General features: G+C 34.5%; 1 pseudogene; it reads left to right on the forward strand.

Moving 5' to 3' along the window:
- The first annotated feature begins 1,683 nt into the window (after nt 1-1,683).
- On the forward strand, nt 1,684-1,784 carry LOC118933014 (U6 spliceosomal RNA; annotated as a pseudogene).
- Nucleotides 1,785-6,856: the final 5,072 nt, after the last annotated feature.

Below are 6,856 nucleotides of genomic sequence, written 5' to 3' on the forward strand. Positions count from 1 at the left end.
TCCCAAGCATATTTCTCTAAATAAAGGGTAATCAATGGTCAGACATGTGCTGAATATATTAGGCCTCTGCTGTTACTCTGGTGTGCTATTATTTGGGGCTTATGAATAGGAAATGTAAAGTAATCTCAGAAGGAATTTTATTCTGATGTTCTATCAGAGAATGAAAGCTTTTCTTTGAAAGGAGTTAGGATGACAAAAACCTAAGATTATTGGAAACCTGGTACTAGATATTTCCTTGGCAAGATTAGGTTGAGTTATTACTAGTAAGTGGTAAGCAGGGTTCATTCATTTTCCTTTTTTAAGTTGAGCTTCAGAGGAACAATTGCCAAAGGCATTGTGGCAGTTCATTCAGTCACAACGCATTGTGTTGAAGAAATATAGTACCTTCTTAGTCTTTACATCTAGTATCCAACAACTAGTCCCTCTATTCGAACTAAACATTACATGTTTCGATTGTTAAAATTCTAACATAGCCACACATTGGTGGAAAAATTTCAAGCTTCTTATTTTTCATCATTGCACTAGACTGTTTCCGAGGAAACTAGTAAGCATTAAGATGCCACTTCTATTCATAATATCAGAATCCTTAATATGTTATATAATTTATCCATAGCTATGCCAAGCATTTTTTTCCATGGAGTGATAACCCTAATTATTGTGTGTGAAACCTTTCTTTTCATTTCTAAACATCAATCTCAGTAACTTGATTTAAGGAAGCAAACCAAAAAAAGGCTTAAGAAATAGACTCACAAATAAGTCATTTCTACTCTTTCTGGCTTCCTTACGAATAAAGAACTTTTCTACCATATACATTCTATGTGCTTCTCACATAGGAAATAATCTCTCTCATGACAGATGCTCTCCCTCAAAGTACCTTTCTTTCCCAAATCCCAGAGGAATCATTTAATTTCCTATGACTGCATCATTTCTTTCCCATGTACTAATGGGATAATAGAGTCTTTACTTTCTTATCATTTATGAGATATATGTAACGAACCTATGGGACATCGACTTTTTGTAATTAAACTACATTTCATAATACACCATAAAAAATTCAACAGAGAATTTAGGGATGATAAAATCACTTCCTAAAGACAGCTTTATTTTGGCACTGTTGTGAGAATTCTGTCTAGTATAAGAAAACTTGCCTGTCTACTTGAGGCACAGGTGCACAGAAGAGTGAAGCAAGTGTGAATGAGATTCTTCATATATATTTTAATCAGACTGAATTTTTTATTAAATGCTTGTAATAAAGCTTGATGCAATTTATATTCAAAGGTGTTTTCTATCTTTTGGTCTTAGGACATGATTTTGGTCCTAGAATGTTTATATGTAGCAAAGTGGATATTTTTATTCATTTATGAAAAGGAATTTGAAAAGATTCTTTTTCTCTTAAAATTGCTTGGAAAGACTAAATTATTTTGAAGCCAAGATTCTAACTTGGGGATCTCTGTATGGTACCGACTCCAGTGAATGTGGTACTGATTGAATTAGTTAAGTTTCTTAGAATTAAAATTAACTGAAAATATAACTAAAAACAAGCTAAGAAAAAAAGCAACCCCAGCCAGCTGTAGAATCCAAGAAGTGAATGAACAACCAAGATTCAGATCCAGAAGCTTTCTCGAACGTTTTGTTTAAAATGCTATAATTAAATTGATATAGTTTTAGAGATTTTTTTAGAAAGTGACCCTTCAGTTATAAGTGTTTAATTCTTAGTGATACAGAGGTTAGTATGGCCCCTGCTCAAGGATGAAATACAAATTCATGACGTGTCCGTATTTTTCCGAGATGACGGGCTGGCTGCTGCCACCCCCAAGCAGAGGTACACAGAGCACATGAGCAGAAGCAGGAAAAGCCCAACAAGAACAAGGAGGAATCCACGTAACTTTGTGGTTCCCTGTCCCACTGCACTGGCATGTCCTCCTGTGGCGCTCACAGGTTCCAGTCGACGGCATTCCTTTTGCTCTGAGTCTGTAGGTACTTGTGGGTTTTCTTCCCCTCAGTGGCTTCTCTCCCCTTAGCCACTTCTGGAGGTTAGGGGATTACACCTTCCTAGTGTTTTTTATTCCTGTGCAGTTCACCCCAAAAGTATTACAGAGTAGCTTTGTAATATGAAAACGACCTCAACAAATGTCCAGTTTCTGAGGGAAAAAAATCTGATTGTCTTGCTTGAGTACGGTGCCCACTTAAGCTTGGGAGTCTGGTTTCTGCACTATAGTTCTGTGGGCTAGTGGAGGCAGAGCAGCTTTGAACAAAAGAAGTTTCCAGAGAATTGGTGGGGGTTGGAGGTGTCAGTGTGAGCTTGGAAGCCCTTCCCAAAACGGGATAAACTAAATCCAAACAAGCCACATTAAGGGACTGTGGTGAATCAGAAGAAGTACGAGAACATGTGAATTGTAGATCCTGCCCTTGTAAGGTTTACTATCGAGTTAGCAGCATAAAAATAATAATGATAATGACTGATGGAAAGTAAGAACAAGTGATTGAAATCATCATTAAAAAAATAAAATAATAAATATCCCAAAGTAGAGCATACTACCTTGCATTGAACATTGTGCAGAGATTATGAGGAAGCAAGGCCAGAAAGATCACCTTAAAATAGAATGACTAATGGAGATTTTTGTTGTCAGAGGATATGAGTTGTTCTTTTAAAGCTGTGTCCTTCAGAAGGCAGAAATTTGTTCAGAAAACATTCTAGGTGGAAGAAACTCACTGGTGGGAGGTATCATTCTTTTTCTTGATAAACACAATAAAATTTTATATGGAAATTATCAGTCCAGGAGACTTTATGCTGTACCCATTTATAAATAGCTATTGTTGGAGAGGAAAACATTTCCCTTTATCCGTCTTTGTTCTTTGGCTGGTCTAATCATCAAATTAACATATGAAAAAGATTAACAGAAAAATAAATTTAGTTATGTACACACAGGACCCCCCACAAAGACAGTGAGACACAAGGACGAGTCTGGCTATGAGGTTCACATGTTATCCTGAGCTAAGGAATGGGACAGGCTCCTGGTGTCCCAGAGGAGAGGACGGTAATTTCCAGGGCAACAGGAAGAGCATATTTTGGTTATTAGATGTTTGCTCTGCCATGGAGATAGGTCATTCAGATAAAAGAACGTTCTTAAATTTAAAAGTTTTCTTAGTTTTATTTATGAGCTATTTCTTCATAGAGCATTAAAAATAAAACAAATTAAATATTGATAAGAATTTGATTATTTTCAAAAGACCTGCTTTAATTTTTTAAAAAGAATGTTTATTTTGTTGAAGAGTTATTTTCTCTCCATTTTTGTCTCTTTGCCCAAAGGAAATAACATACCTATATGGTACTTGTTTCTTTGTGTATTTGTGTGCATTTTTTGTGTAATAGAGTTCTCTCCAAATTGGGTTGTTTTTGCATGTGATATGTGCTATTTCCTGAAATATTTACTTACAAATTAGACAGTAATAGAAATAGCTAATAATTTTTCCAAACAATGTCATCATATTTAGACAAGGACCAATAATTCTGCCTAGATAAAACAATTTACTCTGTATCAGGCACTGTGCTAATAAGCCAGTACCCACTAAGTAATAGAGCCTATACAGTTTTGGCAGTAAATATGTATTTAGAAACCTATTACCAATTGAAGAAATTAGTGTGTGCCCTCTGATAAAATATTCTAATTACTCTTCTAATAGGCTCAAATCAACTATGAAAATTTAAGTTATATTATATTCACACAAATATGGTAATAAATTAGTGTATTTTAGCAACATCTTTGATTCTAGATATTAGCAAACAGCACACATTTTAACCATTTCTACTAAAGTGCTTATAAAAACTACTTTTTATAGAACAATGACTATTGAATTTCCAAAGAAGAACTTGATAACATGTCCACATTTTGTAAAATTTTTGGTGTAAGACAGGAAACCTGATAGGTCTGTGGAGTGGGCATGTTTCTTTGTCAAGACTAGTGTACCTTGTAAATGGTGGGGAGAACCCAGCATGGACAGTACAACGAGCACCGTATGTAGCATTCTAGAGTTGTTGCATAGATTGTGTCAATCAGGAAGACAAAGACTTCACGCCACCCTCTTCATACTCAGAGACTGAAGCTCTTATTTTGCTTCTCAGCTGGTCACTTAAAGAATTTACAGAAATGGTTATATAAAATATCTGAGTATATTCTCTTTATATCTAAAAACTCCTTTGTTAGGGGAAAACATTTGAAAACTTTTTGTTGTGATAAAGCAAGCAGATGACTAAGTCCTGCTTCAACTCTTGAAAAACACTTCCTTATCCCATGCTTGAATGTGTATCATCAAGTTTCATCAGCCTTGTCACTGAGCAATTTTCTATAAAGTCAGATCTAGAGTCCCTTTATGGCAATGAGTCACCAAATATTTAAATTATTAGGTTACTACATGATCTTTTATCCCCTGAATAAATTACCTTTTTTTTTTTAATCATTCTCCAAAAACAACACAGACCCTGAAAACAACTCTCAGCTAGGCCAGCTTATCATGTGAGAACCCTGGGGTTCTTCCAGTCTTCTGATTTTGCATCCCTGTTCTCTAGTTTTGGATACTTCTTTCTGCCTGAGATCACATCAGTGTCCTCCTGGCAACTTTCTGTGGAGAGTGTTAGTCATTGAAGGGTAGAAATCTTTTTCCCAGGACAGTAAATGACTGTTAGCAATTTTAAGTATTGCCTTCCTGGGAATGCTTGGATATCCACTATATAGAGCTCAAAGCCTTGAGTTTAAACTGGGGTCTTAACACCTTTGAGAATATAATATCATAATGTACTCAGGCATTTCTTCAGGGGGGAAAATATGAACAATTTTACACAAAATTTTAGAGAAGGCAGTATCTCAAAAAGTTATCCAAGAAATACACATTAAAAACCATATCATAAAAGCAATGAACAAGTTAGGGTATAATTTTGGATATCAAGGAGAAGGAGAGATTTTCTTAAGTCTAGAGTTTTCCTTTCATCCATGTGTAAAAAATAAGGCCAACCTAATTTAAAGTATTTTAATTTCCTAAATACTTTACGTATATATACTTAAATCTTCAAATTAATTTTCATTTATCCATAATGTCTCATTAAATGCAGTACTCTAAAATGGTTACAACACTCCTGGAAGGTGCTAACTGATCCAAACCAGAATGTATAAAGCAATTATTTCTCAGCTTCGAGGTGGCTTGTCCTTTGTAAGTAAAAAGTTATTAAAGTTAAGTGTTGCATTTATTGTGTAAGCCATGCAAACTTCATTTTTTTAAAAGCAGAGAAAAAGGAAATTTCCCTATATTTTGGTCCAGTTATGTAGCATGCATTAGCAATATTTGTGAATGTGATATTCTATATTTATAGCCACCTATTGACCTGTAAAACTTTTAAATCAATGAGTCAAACTGAAGGCCTAGTGCTTGACTAAGCATTGAATTTTCATTTCTTAAATCATTTTATATAAAAAGTGATTTCTGCATATCTACTAGTATATCAACAGTAAGGTTTCCCAAGATGTTTCTATGTATAATTAATAATGCAATCATTAAAAACTATTCTATGAGGAACTAGTAGTCCTAAAGCTATACATGAAATAAAGATAAAATCTGTTTTATTTTACTACTCTTCTTTCCAGTCTGATCTATCTATAATTGAGATTGCCTAACTAAACTTAAATATAGATAAGAGAGTTAGGGTGTTTGCAAAGTACTAAGCTGACAAATACAGAGTGCTGGCTTTTATTTCTGTTTGGAAGTTAGAGATTTGAGCTATTCATTTTGTAGTCTGACAGTCATCAGTACAATTCCTTGAATCCCCAAAGCTTTTCATAAGGGTTCTTCAAGGACGGCCATCATGTCTTAGCTACTGCAATGACAGATGGGATATAACGTGTCATGTGATGGATAACTCTGGAGCCATAGTACTTAATCCTTCTAATACTAATAGCTGCATTATCATAGAGATTTATGGGAATGTCAGTTTCAAGTTCCCAGTTCCATTCATGGGTTTTTAAAACTTCAGCTGCAGAAAACATGCATCCATCCCATTAATTCTAATTATCATGGTTCATCTTCTCAGCAGTTTTGCACTCCGGAACCTTTCAGTGCAAATTAACGTACCAAAAAAGTGTATTAATTAATATTTGTAGCTTTTAATTTCTGCAAGAGTGTTGTCTGGAAGCAGCTGGCAGTACAGGGCCGCTGCTATTGAATCTTTGCCAAACAAGTGCAGATGTAATTTTGTTATCTCTTGCTTAGTCATTTACGCAAATTAATTTGAACAATTAGCCTTTTACTGGTCCTTCATGAATCATGCAAAAGGGATCTGCCAAAAATTGCTAGTTGACAGAAAAGAATTGGTTAATGCTGTGCATTTTGTGGAAAGGTAATGCAGAGTGAAGCTCAATATTATTTTAGACTGTAGGCAATTGCCTAAGTATCTGTTGTAGATTTACTTAGCATTGCAAAACAAACTTGAGAATTCCCTTTAATGAAGAGTAAACCTGCATACTTGTGGAGGTTTGGTTCATAGGAGGACTCAGATTTGTTATGAAATATCCAACTGAATATGTGGTAATTGAGTATATATGTAAAATAAGAAAGGAGTTTTCATTATGAAATATAAATTAATGAACTGATATAATTAATGAACTATTTTTCAAGTCATAGATCCTCACTTCTGTTTGCTCAATATTTGTGTATATGTTTGTGTCATTATTTATCATATAAGGTAGATATAAAACACATTTGTAGCCTCATTTGGTAGCTTCTAATAATCAAATCTTCTAGGAAGTTAGATGGGGAGTGATTTTAAATAGTTAAATATGCAGTTATTAAAATTTGAAAGCCAGGGTAA

The sequence above is a fragment of the Manis pentadactyla genome, chromosome 8, assembly GCF_030020395.1.
Source record: "Manis pentadactyla isolate mManPen7 chromosome 8, mManPen7.hap1, whole genome shotgun sequence".
In the NCBI taxonomy this organism is placed as follows: domain Eukaryota; kingdom Metazoa; phylum Chordata; class Mammalia; order Pholidota; family Manidae; genus Manis; species Manis pentadactyla.